At 35.0% G+C, this 18301-nt stretch overlaps 2 pseudogenes; both read left to right on the forward strand.

Moving 5' to 3' along the window:
* LOC144252964 (transport and Golgi organization protein 1 homolog) overlaps window positions 1-18301 on the forward strand; it is an 89599-nt pseudogene that overhangs the window by 34097 nt on the left and 37201 nt on the right.
* The window catches only part of LOC144252960 (transport and Golgi organization protein 1 homolog), a 50197-nt pseudogene that overhangs the window by 24938 nt on the left and 6958 nt on the right, over window positions 1-18301 (forward strand).

Here is an 18301-nt window from a genome sequence, read left to right on the forward strand (position 1 = left end):
TAGTAGAATGTTTTTTAAATTGCAAATGATATTTATGGACATTTATTGTGTTCATCAACAGTGCTGACTATGTCATGTGCTTTAGGTCTTTTAAGACCCATGAGGTGGGGGGCTGGGGTGGTGGGTCAGCGGTAGAGCACTCACCTCACACGTGCAAGGGCCTGGGTTCAATCCTCAGCACCACATAAAAACAGAAGTAAAAATGAAGGCATTGTGTCCAACTTCAACTAAAAAAATACATATTAAAAAAAAAGACCCATGAGGTGTAGGAGATCATTTTGTCTTCCTTTTTCTTTTTTCCCAGATTTGGTGTCTGTCTGTCTCTCTCTCTCTCTCTCTCTCTCTCTCTCTCTCTCTCTCTCTCTTTATATATATATATATATATATATATATTTATATATATATATTTTTTTTTTTAGTTGTAGATAGACAGCATGCCCTTATTTTATTTTTTTAATGTGGTGGCTAAGGATCGAGCCCAGTGCCTCACACATGCTGAGCAAGCACTCTGCCACTGAACTACAGCCCTAGCCCCACTATTTATCTTTTTGTCCGTTTTCTGTTCTGAAATATTTGAATTTCAGACTTGAAAGGAGTTTTGTTTTGTTTTGTTTTTTTCCTCATGATTATTTTTAAAATGACTGTTTTCCTGTATCAGCAATAGGGAGTCAATCTGGGCTGGTGTGAGAGGGTTTTACTGACCTTTTTTAGAATTTTTTATTCATATATGACAGCAGAATGCATTGTAATTCTTATTATACATATAGAGCACAATTTTTCATATCTCTGATTGTATACACAGTATATTCACACCCAGTTCCTGTATTCATACCTGTACTTTGGATAATAATTATCACATTCCACCATCTTTAATAACCTCATGCCTCCTCCCTTCCCCTCCAACCCCTCTGCCCTATCTAGAGCTTGTTGTTCCTCCCATCTCCCACTCTCTATCCCACTATGAATCAGCCTCCTTATATCAAAGAAAACATTCAGCATTTGGTTTTTTGGGATTGGCTAACTTAGCATTATCTTTTCTAATTCCATCCATTTACCTACAAATGCTATGATTTTATTTTCTTTTATTGCTGAATAATATTCCATTGTATGTGTGTGTGTACACACACACACACACCACAGTTTTTAATCCATTCATCTATTGAAGGGCATCTAGGTTGGTCCCACAGTTTAGCTATTGTGAATTGTGCTGCTGTAAACATTGATGCAGCTGTGTCCTGTAGTATGCTGTTTTTAAGTCCTTTGGGTATAGATTGAGGAGAGGGACAGCTGGGTCAGATGGTGGTTCCACTCCCAATTTTCCAAGTAATCTCCATACTGCTTTCCATATTGGCTGCACCAATTTGCAGTCCTATCAGCAGTGTATGAGTGTGCCTTTTTCTCCCACATCCTCGCCAACACTTATTGTGGTTTGTATCCATAATAGCTGCCATTCTGATGAGTGAGATGAAATCTTAGAGTGGTTTTGATTTGCATTTCTCTAATTGCTAGTAATGATGAACATTTTTTCATGTATTTGTTGACTGATTGTATATTATTTTCTGAGAAGTGTCTGTTCAGGTCCTTGGCCTATTTATTGATTGGGTTATTTGTTTTTTTTTTTTTTTTTGGTGTTTAGCTTTTGAGGTTCTTTATATACCTAGAGATTAGTGCTATATCTGATGTGTGAGGGGTAAAGATTTGCTCCCAAGATGTAGGCTTGCTATTCACCTCACAGATTTGCTTCTTTTGCAGAGAAGAAAGAAACTTTTTAGTTTGAGTCCATCCCATTTATTGATTCTTGATTTTAATTCTGGCACCAAAAGAGTCTTATTAAGGAAGTTGGAGCCTAATCCCACATGATGGAGATTAGGGTCTACTTTTTCTTCTATTAAACGCAGAGTCTCTGGTTTTATTCCCAGGTCCTTGATCCATTTTGAGTTGAGTTTTGTGCATGGTGAGAGATAGGGATTTAATTTCATTTTGTTGCATATGGATTTCCAGTTCTCCCAGCACCATTTGTTGAAGATGCTATCTTTTCTCTAGTGCATGTTTTTGGTACCTTTGTCTAACATAAGATTATTGTAGTTTTGTGGGTTAGTCTCTGTATCCTCTCTCTGTTCTGTACCATTGGTCTACCAGTCTGTTTTGGTGCCAATACCATGCTGTTTTTGTTACTGTTGCTCTGTAGTATAGTTTAAGGTCTGGTATAGTGATGCCACCTGCTTCACTCTTCCTGATAAGGATTGCTTTAGCTATTCTGGGTCTCTTATTTTTCCAGATGAATTTCATGATTGTTTTTCTATTTATATGAGGAATGTCATTGGGATTTTGATTGGAATTGCATTAAATCTGTATAGCGCTTTTAGAAGTGTGGTCATTTTGATAATATTAATTCTGCCTATCCAAGAGCAAGGTAAATCTTTCTATCTTCTAAGGTCTTTTTTTGATTTCTTTCTTTAAGGTTCTGTAATTTTCACTATATAGATCTTTCACCCTTACTGAGCTTCTTAATTCAAGAGTTCTTTCTAGCCTGGCACAGTGGTGCACACCTGTAATCCTGGTGACTCCAGAAGCTGAGGATCATGAGTTCAAAGCCAGCCTCAGCAAAAGCGAGGCACTCAGTGAGAACCTGTCTCTATTAAATACAAAATAGGGCTGAGGTGGCTCAGTGGTTCATGCCTCTGAGTTCAATTCCCAGTACTAAAAAATAAATATTTAAAAATCTCTCTCCTCTCTCCTCTCCTCTCCCTCTCTCTCTCTCTCTCTCTCTCTCTCTCTCTCTCTCTCTCTCTTAAAAAAAAGACACAACTGATGTGACTATGTGTACAACCAGAGATGTGAAAAATTGTGTACCATATGTGTAATATGAATTATAATGCATTATCCTGTCATATATAACAAGTTAGGATTAAAAATAAATAAATTTTTTAAAAAGATAAAAAAAGTGGGAAAATCAGAAAGTAATATCGTTCCATGCTGTACATATCACTTCCCTTTCTCAAGTACAATCTGGCACAAAATGTGTTGAGAAGAGATTCCCCTCCAAAAAAACAAATCCACTGGGGCTGGGGATATAGCTTAGTTGGAAGAGTACTTGCCTCACACGCACAAGGCTCTGGGTTCAATCCCCAGCACCACCAGAAAAAAAAATCTGATATTATATCCAATGGCATGAACAAGATTTAAAAAGCCACATAACCATAATGAGAGCACAAAGCACACAAAAGGCTTTCTAGATTCCAATCTAGAAAAAAAAACAAACATATCCCAAGGGAGGAGAACAATGTTCTTGCAATTACTTTTCTCTAAGGAGTATCTTAGTATGGTGATGAATGACCTTTTTCCCCCCCAGCACTGAGGATTGAACTGAGGAGTGCTCTACCACTGAGCTACATCTGCAGTCATTTAATGTTTGTTTTGTTTTTGTTTTCCTTGAGACAGAGTCTCACCAAGTTGCCCAGGCTCTCCTGAAACTTACCATTCTCCTACTTGTCAACCTCCTGAGTAGCTAGGATTATAGGCATGCACTATTGTACTGGCTACAAATTATATGTTTTTAAATCAGGAAATTGTCATTTAGAGAATATTATTCCCATGAGTCCTTTCTATATAAATTATTATAGAGCAAGCTTCACACAACCAATTGAAGAGACATTATCGTTAATAGATTATCCTATATTGTAGTTAATTGTATGGAAAAGAAACAATGTAGCAAAAATGAAATCATAAAAACAAAGACATTTCACATAGTAATGTAGATTAAAATGTCATCCAACTATAAATTCCCTCAAAATGCATGGACCAAGATCCTACCCAAGATTGAGACTTGAGGAAGGACTGACTGTATCCTTTAAAGGCACAAACTCGTTTTTTCTTCTCTTTGGTACCCTGTGCCACACTGTAAAGAAGCCCAGGCTATCTTGCTAGAGGGAGAGTCCATTTGAAGAAAGCCCCTGACATTTGAAAGACCACATGGAAAGGGAGACTACATAAAGCCAACAGTCAGCACCTTAGTTCCAGACATACAAAGCCATCTCAGACCTTGTAGTCTAAATCAGGCGTTTGCTGTATGGGTGAGCCTAGGTGACACTGGAGCAGAACCTTGGTTAAAGTCTTGACTTACAAAATTATGAGAAATAAAATGGTTGTTTGTTTGGTAGTGGGGATTGAATTCAGAGGCTCTCGGCCACTGAGCCACATCCCGAGCCCTATTTTGTGTTTTATTTAGAGACAGGGTGTCACTGAGTTGCTTAGTGCCTCGCCATTACTGAGGCTGGCTTTGAACTCTCGATCCTCCTACCTCAGCCTCCTGAGCCACTGGAATTACAGGTGTGCACCACCACTCCTGGCAAATGGTTATTTTTTAAAGCCACTAAATTTTGGAATTTTAAAAAATATAGCAATAGATAACTAAAACACTGTTTATTGATGATTTGCAGGGCTTTTATTTAATGACCAGTTTTATTAAAGAATACCCCATTTATTTCTACTGTGATCAGCAAACAAACTGATATTCAATATTTAAAATTTTTTGAAACTGATTAGTTTGCCAAGAATATAACCTATCTTGCAAATTTTCATGAGGACTAGAAAAGAATATATATTCTGGAGTTGTTGGGCATTGTCAGTCAATGTCAATAAGGTTAAGGTGGTTGATAGTTTTGTTCAGACTCTTGTGTATCATTAGTGATTTTTTATACTGTTACTATCAGTTGTTAAAAGGCTGTTAAAAATTCAAAGTATGGATTTATCTCTTCAGTTTTGTCAGCTTTCATATATTTGGGGCATATAAATGTTTGGTTGTATGGTGTCATGTTTCTGTGTTCTTAAAAAACACATTATAGTATTATGAAATGTCTTTCTTATCTCTTATAAAACTCTTTATCTTGAATTTAAATTCATCTGATGTTAGTATAGCCTCTGCATTCTTCTTGGCTTACTATTAATGATGTATTTTTATTTAATGTAATTAAATAAAATTACATTAAATAAAAATTAAATTTTATTTAATTTATCCACTAGCTTTTAGCTGTATTGCTTTACATTATTGTTTTAGCAATGTTTCCAGGAATTATGAAATGCATTCTTTAATTTATCACAGTTTTCATAGTTTAAATTGTGATACTTTCTCACATTTCCCCAAGTCTTTTGTGCTTTGTCGTCATACATATTACAGCTGTATACCCTATGTTTTTTACCTTAGTCATGTTTCCAAGAAATTAAAAGAATAAATATGTATACATATTGCCTTTTATATTTACCTACATTTTACTATTTCTAGTACTTTTCATTTCTGTTTATGGTGCATTGTCTTTAAAAATATCTACCCCAAATTCTCCACATTCCTGTATCATGTTGCTTCTCTCATTATGAAGTAATATCTATTTTCCCACCCACTGAGTCTGGGCTGGTCTTTTGTCTTGTTTTAATGAACAAAATATATTTTTGGTGAAAGTGATTCCATGCCAATCCTAGACATAACACCCTGGGAAGGTGTATACATTCTACTATTATCCTCTAGAAATCTAATCAACAAATAAAAAATTTTAGAATGACTGAATGACTAAAAGCATTTGAAGAGATAAGCCTGACCCAACCAGTTGAGCTAGCAGACATGTAAACGAAGCTATTTTGTCAGTTCTACCTTTGGTTAAACAATTCCTGCTAAAGGAAACCACGTAAGCAGTAATAAATACCTAGAGCAAAGGACCCATCAGGTTATGTAAAGCCAAATCATAGAATAAGGAGAAATAACAAAGAATTTTTATATTAAACCATTAAGTTTATTACACAGTGAACTAAAGCACACAGTGCATCTGTTTCTACCTGATGGATCATCTCCTTTTATCCTGAAGAGGTTCTTTTAGCATTAATAGTAGAGATCTATTGGTATTGAATTTTCTTTTTATTTATTTGAAAAAGTCTATTCTGCTTTCAGTTTTGAAGAGTATTTATCCTGGATTAGCAGTTTTTGTCTTCTAGCACCTTAAACCTTTCCATTAACTTTAACCTCTCATTTCTGATAAGAAGTCAGCTATCATTTTAGTCATTTTTACCAATGTAAAACACACCACTTTTTTCTAATTGCCTTCAAGACCTTTTTCCTCCTAATTGATTATTTACAGTTGACTCTGATGCATCTAGGTGTGATTTGCTTTGTAACTAACCTTAGTATTCACTGAGTTTCCTAAATCTGTTAACATCTTTTTTGTTAATTTGGGATAATTTTAGCCATCGTTGTCTTAAATATTTTTTTCTGTACAATTTATGCGTCTATTCTTCTAGAAATCTAATTATATGTATGTTAGGTCACTTTGTACTGATAGTAACCAAGTCTCTATTTTTTTCTTTCTGATTTTTAGAACAGATAATTTTTATTGGTCTATCTCCAAGTTAACTTTTTGCTGTTTTTGCACTATACAATCTGATGATAGATTTGTTTCATGAATTTTTCATTTCAAATACTATACTTTTTATTTCTTTTAAAAGAATTTTTTCATTTATATGTTGACACCCATATCTACTTATTCATTATGATTAAGCTTTTCTTTAACTCCTTGAAATTAGTTATTAAAACTATTTAAATTTTTTTTCGGCTAATCCTAACATCTGGGTCAGCTCATGGAACTTTTTTTATATGTGATATTTTCTCTTGTGGTTCTCATTTTTCTATCTTCTTTGCATTCTGGCAAAATTTAATGATATTCTACATGCCTATAATCCCAGCGACTCAGGAGGCTAAGGCGGGAGGATCAAAGCTAGCCTCTGCAACTAAGGGATGCACTTAGCAACTCAGTGAGACCCTGTATCTAAATAAAATGCAAAAAAGTGCTGAGGTTGTGGCTCAATGGTTAAGCACCCCTGGGTTCAATCCCTGGTACCAAAAAAAATTTTTTTAATTATATTCTGGTCATTTATAGATGATACATCATAGGAAGTCTGGATTATGTTGTCTTCCTATAAAGGATATTCTGTTTTATTTGTCATGCAGGCTAATTACTGGTGAATTGTTTTGATCATATTAGATTTGGTATTACTATTATTATTATTATTTGGTTCCAGAGATTGAACTCAGGGTACTCAATTACTGAGCCACATCCCCAGACCTATTTTGTATTTTATTGAGAGACAGGGTCTTGCTGAGCTGCTTTAGCACCTCGATTTACTAAGGCTGGCTTTGAGCTCGTGATCCTCTTGCTTCATGCACCTGAGTCACTGGGATTATAGGCATATTCCACCGCGCCTCACTAGGTTTGGTATTTTTCTTTATTTCCATATTTCATGGTGCATTATACTTGTACATAATGGTGGGATTTGTTGTTATGTTTGCATGCATATGTACAATACAGTGATAAAACTTGGCCAATATCGTTCTCGAGTATTTCTCTTTTACCTGCTTTCCTCTCTCCCCTGATCCCTTTCCTCTACTGATCTCCCTTTGATTGTCGTCAGATTCCTTTCACACACACACACCTTTCTTTTTCTTTTTCCTTTCTGGCTGCCACATACATTTTCAGCATGAATCAATTTTGGTTTCAAATTTAGGTCTACCTTTTTCCCTTTACTCTTTTGTGTGTGGTTCTTTTTGCTAAGGCTTATTTCTGAACTCTTAATTAAGTACCTGATATATTAGTGAAGCTGCTGCAACCTGACTCTGCTGGAAACCTAATTTCTTCCAACATTGCCATTTAGCATCATCTTCAGTCTCCTTTATAGCAGTCAAACTCTGCTAAGCCTTAAAGAGTCTCATCTGGTACATTCATATGAAAAATGAATTTCCTCCAGGCTTTTAGTATTCTCTCTCTAACACACACACACAATCACATTGCACCCACCATAAATAGCTCAGACATTCTTGTCCACAAAATTCCAACCACTATGATAATCTTGCACTTTGATAATTTTCTCCTTAACTCAGTATGACCTCCATCTTACTTGAGCTTCATCTCCCTAATTGTGTTTTGTGCACCAGGCCTACAGTCATGTCTGAAATTAATACCTGAAAATGTTTAGTTTTCCTAGTTTTATACACTTTTGTGTCAGGAAAACAAATCCAGTACAGTAGATCTATAACAGTTTCAAGTAAAAGTACTAAATTACTTATATCCTTGCCCATCAATAGTGGTAGAGGCACTTAGGTGAACTTACATAGAAACTGCAACATCTTACATACTCAACAACAATTTCATTGCCCATGGAACCCAAAATTAATTGAAAGAGTAAACCCCAAAATGGATATCTGAAAAATAAACTGGTCAAAATTAGTAAGGCAATCAGACTTAAATAATCATATATTTTACCAATAGCACTAGCTTAAAAGTATGGGTCTACAATAACTAGAAAAATACAAGTTAATGGCTAGAGTCATAAAAGTTTCTATTATGATAGGCAGTCTCTTATGATGCTTTAATATTATATGATAGTTGTGAAATGATTACAAACTAATAATGAACATAATCTATTTGCAGATTACAATATTCTTCCCTGTATTATCTACAAAGTTTAGATACACCTCAAAATGCCCTGGAAAAGAAATTTCTTAAGTCTCATCAAAATGAACTGCCAGGTTTTTTTCCTACATTTGACATGACACAGTGCCAAGATTTCTAGTCCTGAATACACACTTTCTATAGGGAAGGGACATTTATCTTGGCAATTAATAGATCATTTATCTCATTTCATACAGCCAATTTTAGTCGTAAGAAAAGAAATGTTTATGTATTTATTCTGCTGACTTTAATCTATAATCTAATCAGGGATCAACAAACTTTTCCTGAAAAGAGACTGATAATAAATATATTAGACTTTGTAGGCAAGTCTTCATTACCACTCAAGTGCCAATGTAGCACAAAAACAGCCTAGACTGTGGGTAAATAATATAAGCTTCTGTATTCTAATAAAACTTTGTTTACAAACGCAAGTGTTATTGTTGGACACCGTGAAAGAAAGAAAGAAAGGAGGGAGGGAGGAAGGGAGGGAGAGAGAAGGTGTGGGGAAAGAATGAAAGAAAGAAAGAAAGAGAAAAAAGGAATAAAGAGAACAATTTAAAAAAAAACAGTGTCAGGCTGACAGGTATGATTTGCTCATCACTGTTCCAGAGTATTAATGTTTATGCTCACAATAGATGTTTGGCTAGGCTGTATACATACATACATACATATATACATGAAAGCAATTTTGTTCTTTTGTTTGCTTTCTTTTATTTTTTCCATTTTTTTGTTGATACATTATAGTCGTAAATCATGGCAGTATTTGTCGTAACATATTTCCACATGCACAATATAACACTATAGTTTGGCCAATATCATTCCCCAGTATTTTCCATTCACTCCTCCCTCTCCTGGTCCCTTTCCTACACTCTACTGATCTCCTTTTGATTTTCACTTTTCTTTCCCTTTTTCCTCTCTTGCTTCCACATCCGAGAGAAAACATATGCTCCCTTGATTTTATGAGTTTAGCTTATTTTGTGTAACAGAATGTTCTAAAGTTTCATCCGTTTTCCAGCAAATGACATAATTCACATTTATGGCTGAATAAAGCTCCATTGTGTGTATATGCCACATTTTCTTTATTTATTCATCCTTGATAAGCACCTAGTTTGGTTCCAAAGTTTGGCAACTGTGAATTGTGCTGCTATAAACATGGGTATGCATATACTACTCTAGTATTATGACTTTAATTCTTTAGGATAAACATTGAGTAGTTGTATACCTGGGTTATATGGTGGTTTCCTGCCTAGTCATTTGAGGAACCTCCATACTGATTTCAATAGTGGTTATATTCATTTACAATCCTATCAACAGAGAAAAAAGTGTCCCTTCTCCACATTCTCTCTAGCATTTATTATTGTTCATATTCTTTTTTTAAGTAGTTGGACACAATACCTTTATTTTTATTTATTTATTTTTAATGTGGTGCTGAGGATCGAACCCAGGGCCTTGCACGTGCTAGACAAGCAATCTGCTGTTGAGCCACAACCCCAGCCCCATATCATTCATATTTTTGATGGCTGCTATTCTGACTAGAGTGAGATGAAAGCTCACTGTAGTTTTGATTTGCATTTCCCTAATTGCTATTGATGTTGAACATTTTCATAGATTTGTTGTCCATTTTTATTTCTTCTTTTGAGAAGTATCTGTTTAATTCATTTGCCCAATTAAGCTAGGATATTTGAGGTTTTGGTGTTAAGTTTTTTAAAGTTTCTTATATAGTCTGGATATTAATCCTGTGTCAAAAGAGTAGTTAGCAGGGCTGGGGATGTGGCTCAAGCGGTAGCACGCTCGCCTTGCATGCATGCAGTCCAGGTTCGATCCTCAGTACCACATTACAAACAAAGATGTTGTGTCCACCGAAAACTAAAAAATAAATATTAAAAAATTCTCTCTCGCTTTCTTTAAAAAAAGAAAAAAAGAGTAGTTAGCAAATATATTTTCTCCCATTCCATAGGTTCTTTCTTCATGTTACCAATTGTTTCCTTTGTGTGCAGAAGCTTTTTAATTTGATGCCATTCTGTTTATTAACTTTTGTCATTATTTTCTGAGCTTTAGGAGTTCTAATAAGAAAGTCATTGCCTGTACCTATATGCTGGAGTCTCAAACCTATATTTTCTTCCAAGGATTTGCATAGTTTCTGGTCTAATTCCTGGGCTTTTGATCTCTTTCAAGTTTGTACAGGGTCTAGTCTTATTTGTCTACATATGGGTAATCAATTTTTCTGGCACCATTTGTTTAAAGCCTGTCTTTTCTCCCAATGTGTTTTTGGCATCTTTGTCAAGAATCAGATGACTGTTAACTGTGTTGGATCTTTTTCCGTGTCTTCTCTTCTTTCCCATTGGTCTATGTATCTGGTTTTATGACAGAGCCATGCAGTGGTTATTTCAATAGCTTTGTAGTATAATTTGAAGTCAGGTATTGTGATGATGCCTCCAGCTTGCTTTATTGACTTAGAATTGTTTTGGCTATTCTGAATATTTCATTCTTCCAAATGGATTTCAGGACTGTTTTTTCTACTTCTGGAAAAATGATATTTATTATTATTATTATTATTATTATTATTATTATTATTTTAAATTTATATGGCAACAGAATGCATTACAATTCATATTACATATATAGAGCACAATTTTTCATATCTCTCGTTGTATACAAAGTATATTCACACCAATTTGTGGGTATTTTGATGGGAATTGCATCAAATCTGTATGTTGCTCATAAAACCAATTTCAAACATATACAATCATATTAGTAGTGATTTTAGTGTCCAAAAAGAGATCTACTAAACAGTAATTACTGGGCTGGTTTGGTGACTTGTAGTCCTAACTACTCAGAAGGCCAAGCCAGGAGGATTGCTTGAGTCCAGGAGTTGGAGATCAGGTTAGGCGACATAGCAAGACCCCCATCTTAAAAATAATAATAATTACTGATGTGAAAACACATCTCAATCATTATGATAGTCACTAACTCTTCATTGTTTTCCTTGAAACTCTAATATACAATTAGTGAATGTCAATTTAGGACTAATTGGGCTGTTTTATAGAGGAGAAAGCTGATTATAATAGTAAATGAAATCAGCTATCATGAACTGATTTGTGTTTATTTAATTACAATTATCATGCTGATGACTCTAATATGTAAAGTCTCCACCTATAGTTCCCTAGGTGCTAATTTTAAAAACGTGAGTTTTCACTAAAAATAAGAAAAGAAACCCCTCCATATGCATTTCAATAATTCAAATTGTATCATAATTTGACTATTAACACAATGCAACTAGTTCAGATTTAAATTCAAGATTACACAGTGCAAAAGAGGGAATAGTCTTGGGAAGGAAAGTAGAAAAATGTAAGATCCCTCTTAGAGGTCAGAAAAAATAAATTCAAAAATGTGATTTTTTTAAAGGTAGTGTTAACTTGAAGTGGAAAACAAAAAGCAAAAAAACCTTTGAAGCAAATTCAGTTGTGTTTACAAGGGCCTTTGAGTTTCTTTGATGTTTTAGTGATTCTGGTTTTTAAAATGTTGATTTGTGGAGGATGGGCACAGGGGATTGAATCTAGGTGCTTAACCACTGATCCACATCACCAGCCCTTTTTTACATTTTTTTTATTTTGAGATAGGAAATCCATAAATTACTTAAGGCCTTGCTAAATTGCTGATGGTGAGTTTGAACTCAAGATCCTCCTGCCTCAGCCTCCAGAGCCACTGGGATTACAGTGTGCATCATGAAGCCCAGCCTTAAATGTTGATTTTATAATCCTTTCTTTTTAGCTGATAAGAGAAATTACAAAATACAGAATACTTGCAAACTACAAAATATAGGATACTTACAACTAAAGGTGCTTTGTTAAATGATCAGAGTTTAACTAACATTTCAAGCAGTGACTCTCAAACTGGGAGAGTGATACTAGTCTTTTCAAGAGAAGTTTAGAAATGCCTGGGGGCATTTTGTTGTTGTTTCACCATGACTGAGGAAACTACTAACATTTTTTGGCCAGGCCCATAGATAGTATATAACCTTCAGCTAGTAGGAATAGTCCAAACCAAAGTACCAATAGAGTTCTATCAAGAAACCCTGGTGCAAAGAAGTAATCTACCAAGGAAAACACAGTTGCAGTTAAGTAAGAGAACAGAGCAGGTGCCGGGTGCAGTGCTGCATGCCTGTAATCCCAGTGGCTCTGGAGGCTGAGGCAGGAGGATCGTGAGTTCAAAGCCAGCCTCAGCAAAAGTAAGGCCCTAAACAATTCAGTGAGACCTTATCTCTAAATAAAATACAAAATAGGGCTGGAGATGTGATTCAGTGGTCTAGAGCCCTTGAGTTCAATCCCTGTTACCAAAGAAAAATAGACCACCCAAGTGATTTGTTTGTACCAGTAGGTCTACCTAAAACGAAAAGGGATTTTATGCAGTCAAATTGTTTTATTATCCATTTAAATATAATTCTTTATTTCTTTATGTTTGTCAAGAAGTAAATATATTTAAGATAACAATGAAAAATAATAAAAGAATGACAAGTGTAGGAACCTAATGATGACTTACACTTTTTGATTACAGACTTGACATTCATCTGAAATGACAATGCAATCCCTAGCTACTGCAACAGAAATCCTAACCTCTGAGTGAAAAAAAAGAGGGATGTTGAGATACCTTCAATCATCTTTTCTCACTTCTGAGTAAGTACCAAGAGAGGTTGGCCAAAAATATTTTAAAACCTAAAACATGCTATTAAACTTGGCTTTTCTTTAAAATAAGTGCAAGTATATGATATGGCCTAGTGTTAATTTACAATCCCTACTTTCTTATGCTTTGACTGTCTTTAAATGTGCCCAGTTTGAACTGAGATGTGCCATAAGTCAGATATCAAAGACTTATTATGAAGAATGTAAAATAACAGTTATATTTTTATTATGATTACAAGTTAAAAGGATGTCATTTTGAATATATTGAATTATGTAAAATGTATTATTAAATGAAGCTCATCTGTCTTACTTTTTAAAATATGACTTCTAGAAAATTTAATTTACATGTAGAGTTAATATTATATTTCTATTGGTGGTTCTAAGGGATCAGTGAGAAATAAGAGAAAGATCATGTTCAGATTCTCTATTTCATCATTTGCGTTTGATGTCATTCACTGATCCTCCTTATGTATTCCAAACCATTTCAAATTTCATTTGGATTTGGGTAAGACTGAGCTTTCATGCTAATCACAGAGAACTTACTTTCCCATATATATTTGTTCAGTGTCCCCCACTGAGTATAGTCTTCATAATAGTGTTTATGGTCCTGTTTCTAATTTTATACTGCATGCATCAGTTAAAATGCTGAAGATTCAGGAGGGTTTGCTTTGCTTCAGTGTATGCTCTGGTAGACTATATGTTATCCCGAAGAACATATTTTCTCCTCCACTCTCCCTGTCTCCTCCAAGAGGTGCTTGTGATCTTCCAAGCACACTTTTGGAGGATGTTATCAGCCTTACTTTGTTTCAGTGAGAAGAGAACAGTTTCCAGAGTATGCACTATCTAAAAATGTCTTCTTAGTGATGAAAGCATTTATTGCCAAGACTTTTGTTGCTTTGTCAATTGTCTATATTGGCTGTAACCGCCAGGATTTTGCTGTTTAATTATTTAAACCACATAAATGGGCAATCTTTCATATATTATCTCATTTTCTTCTTAAAAAGTGAATTATAAAATTTTAACTTTGACCCCATATTTGTATAGATGAAATATCTGAGACTCAGAAAAGTTAATGATTTCCCTATAGTCACACAATTAGACTTCTGACTCTTACTACAATCTTTTTGGCTATATTCCTTACTTCTGCTGCTGTTCTAGTAAGGAAGTAATTTATATTTCTGAAAACTAAATGTATAAAGCCCAACAGTGCACTGTGGAAATTGAGATGTGCAGGCCACAAGTCCCCAACATCTGTTCTGCATTTATTTCAACACACCAAATATTTGACCTCCGTGAAAAGAATGCCAAGGTAAATTAGGCAGAACCAGAAACAGGAACTCATATATGCCATATATTAGTGGCAATTTCAGATGTTTGAGTTTCTTTCTTTGTACAGTTGAAAGTGGAATAATATTTCAGGGCTAGACAAACAGTAGATGCTGGCAGAAGACCTTGCCTTGTATATGACTCACTTCCATTAGTACAGTACACTTCAACATGACTTTTTAATTGTGGGGAGTGCCTCAGCCCTACTGGTCATGCCCAGCCTAAACCTCCATCTTCCCTGGATTTAAGGGCAAGATACTTGTTTAAATTCCACTTAAGTTATATGATCCCTTTACTTAAAGTCTAATATTTTCTGCATTTTTATTCTATTAAGTCTAAATCCTTATGCTTGATTTTCAAGGAATTTCATAATCTGACCTAAGCACACAAATATGTCATCCTTTATAGAATCCTTTCCTCTTAGCAAAATGAGGTGTCCTTACTGTCCTTTAAACATACTTCTTTCTGCTGAGTCTTTCTTATGCTGTTTAATTCACTTGCCTTTTATTCTCTTTTTAGAATCTGAATCCTATGTACTTATCCAGGTCTAGCTCAAATCCCAAGACTCATCTCTTACTTTTAACTCTTTAGTGTTTACAATTTGTACCAAAATACATTTTAGCATTTATTTTGTGGCAGGGTAGTGCCCTTTCCACCCCCCCACTACACTAACTTTTACCAAGGAGGAAACTGGTGTTACCAAGAAAGACCTGTTTATTTTTTTAGGAGTTCCCACTCTCGGGATTATAATGAGGATCTAGAGTCACCTCCACCCTTGGAGATAGATCCCAGATTGGGGTCCTTCGGCACAGGTGTAAAGGTTGATCCATTGCCTAAACCTCTTACACTGGCACAGAAGATGATGTACACACACACACACATACACACACGCGCCAAAACTCGAAGGAAGGAAGGGAGGGAGGGAGGGAGACCCTTTGAAATCCATTGAGAAATGATACTGTTCTGGTCAACCTGACAGAAAATGGGTATTTGTTGTCATTTTCTGACTTACCATATTGTGACCAAGCATAGTGCTTTTATTTTTATTATTTTTTTTTTACTAAGACCTTTACTAGGATTCACCTGGTTTATAACTTTCTACCTTTAAATATAACTGAATCTGCTGGAAGGTGGTGGCAGAGTCTGTAATCCCAGATATTCAGGAGGCTGAGGCTGGAGGATCACAAGTTTGAGGTAAATGTGGGGAACTGAGCCAGACTCTGTTTCAAAATAAAAACTAAACTGGTGGCACACACCTGTAATCCCATCAGCTCAGAATGGTGAAACAGGAGAATTGGGATTTCAAAGCCAACCTTAGCAACTTAACGAGGCCCTGAGTAACTCAGTGGGACCTATCTCTAAATAAAATACAAAAGAGGGCTGGGGATGTGGCTCAGTGGTTGAGTTCCCAAGAGTTCCATCTCTGATAGCAAAAAAAAAAAAAAATTAATAATAAATGAATAAATAAAATGGGCTAGGGAGTAGCTCAGCAGTAGAGCACCCCTGGATATTTGTACTAGGGAGTACAAAAAAAAAAAAGAATTTTCAATGCATATTACTTTTTGTCTAGTTTATTTCATTCAGAATCTCCCTGTTTTTGCTATTATCAATAGTTCTTTATTCTTGCTAAGTATGTTTCCAAAATTTATTATCTATTTTACTATTGATATACATTGGGGATTTTTTTTAAGTAAACCAGGTTATATTTATACAGTGGAAAATTATTAAGCAATGAAAATAAGAAGTACATTCACATTCAACAACTTGGATAAATCTTATAAAAATACATATGGAGCTAAAAAAAGCCACATACCAAAGATCACATGTGTATGATTACAGTGTATAAAGTAACAAAACAGGCAAAACTAACCCTTGTTATTAGAAGTTAAAATAGTGCCTAACTCTGGGGGAGCAGAGGGAATAATTAGGGGAGCAATAAGAAAGGGCTCATGAAGGTGCATTTGATGTCCAGTTTCTTGACCTGGGTTAGGGTTCAGTGGATATGTTTACTTTGTGATAATTCATTGTGCTATACGTGATTTTCTTTTGTCTGTTATATTTAATAAAAGAGAAGCTCTATTAACAGTAAAAAAAATCAGTCTCTACATTCATGTAAAAGTTAGTAATCAAATGCCTACTATATGGTTAATATGAGTATAAGGGTTCTGAGGCATGTAAGACAGACATGTTCCCACAGTCCAACATTGGGGATTTTTTGACTATTACAAATAAAACCACCATGAATAGTTGTGCACAAGTCTCAGTGTGGATGTATGCTTTTATTTCTCTGGAGTAAATATCTCGACAGATGTGATTTAACTTTTAAAGCAACTGCCAAACAGTTTTCTAACAGTTTGTGCCATTGTTTGTACTACATGTTATAGTCTGCAGTTCTAAGAGAGATACCATAGTCTTCATCTTTGTCAACATTTGTTATGATCAGTCTTAAATTTTGTCCATCCTACTGTATGTGTAATAACATTGCAGTTTTGATTTACATTTCAACTTACGTTGGATATCCTTTCATGTGCACATTCACCATATTTGTATCTACTTTGGTGAAGAAAAAAAAATCTTCTGCCCATCTTTTCAAATTGGGTGATTTTTCTTATTAATAAGTTGTAAGAATCATTTGTATATCCTAGATATCATTCCCTTGAGAGAGATATGTTTTGCCAATACTGTGTCCTAGTCTGTCAGCTTACCTTTCCATTTCCATAACAATGAATATAGAATAGACAAAGTTTGTTGTTGTTGTTTTTGGTACTGGGGATTGAACTCAGGGGCATACCACCACTGAGCCACATCCCCAGTCCTATTTAGTATTTTATTTAGAGACAGGGTCTCACTGAGTTGCTTAGTGCCTCACTTTTGCTGAGGCTGGCTTTGAACTTGCAATCCCCCTGTCTCAGCCTCTTGAGCAACTGGTATTACAGGTATGTACCACCACGCCCAGCATGAGACAAAGTTTTTAAGTCTGATTTATTTCTGAGAGGAGAGAGAAAAAAGAGAGCATGAGGCAGAGAGAGCTAGTTAATTTTAAAAGTCTCTGCCAAGCTGCTTTTTATATTTTCTTCCAGAAGTTGTATAGGTTTAGCTGTTACATTTAGGTCTGTAGTCTATTCCTACCAGTAGTGTGTGAGGGCTCCTATTGATCCACATCCTTGCCAACTTATTATTATCTTCTTGATTATAACCATCTTAATAGATGTGAAGTAGTATCTCACTGAGGTTGTACATTTCCCTAATGGTGCTGGGTATCCTTTCATTTGCTTATTTGCTTTTGCATATTTTCTTTGGAAAAATGTCTATTCTAATTTCTTGCCATTTTTTTTCATATTGAACAATAAGAATTGCTTGTATATTCTAGGTAGTTATATTCTAACTACATGAATTGTAAATATTTTCTTCTATGATTGTGTTTTCACTTTCTTCGATGGTAGCCTTTAAAAGTTTTAAATTTGATGAAGTTCATTACTTTATTATTTTTTTCTTTTCGTGCTTGGGCCTTTGGTGTCTTAACTACAAAGTCATTGTCTACTCCAAGATTTACCTATGCTTTCTTACATTTAGTTTTGGTATATATATATATATATATGTGTGTGTGTGTGTGTGTGTGTGTGTGTGTGTGTGGTCCATTTTGAGTTCTTACATTTATGTCTGTGGTCCATTTTCAGGTAATTTTTATGTGGGGTAGGGTTTAACTTAATTCTTTTGCATTAAAGACTACATCATTTTGAAATATATTTTCATTTGGAATGCAATTCTAGGATGTCAGTGTTTTTTTCTTTCAGAACTTGAAAATGT

The sequence above is a fragment of the Urocitellus parryii genome, unplaced genomic scaffold (assembly GCF_045843805.1).
Source record: "Urocitellus parryii isolate mUroPar1 unplaced genomic scaffold, mUroPar1.hap1 Scaffold_71, whole genome shotgun sequence".
Classification (NCBI taxonomy): Eukaryota; Metazoa; Chordata; class Mammalia; order Rodentia; family Sciuridae; genus Urocitellus; species Urocitellus parryii.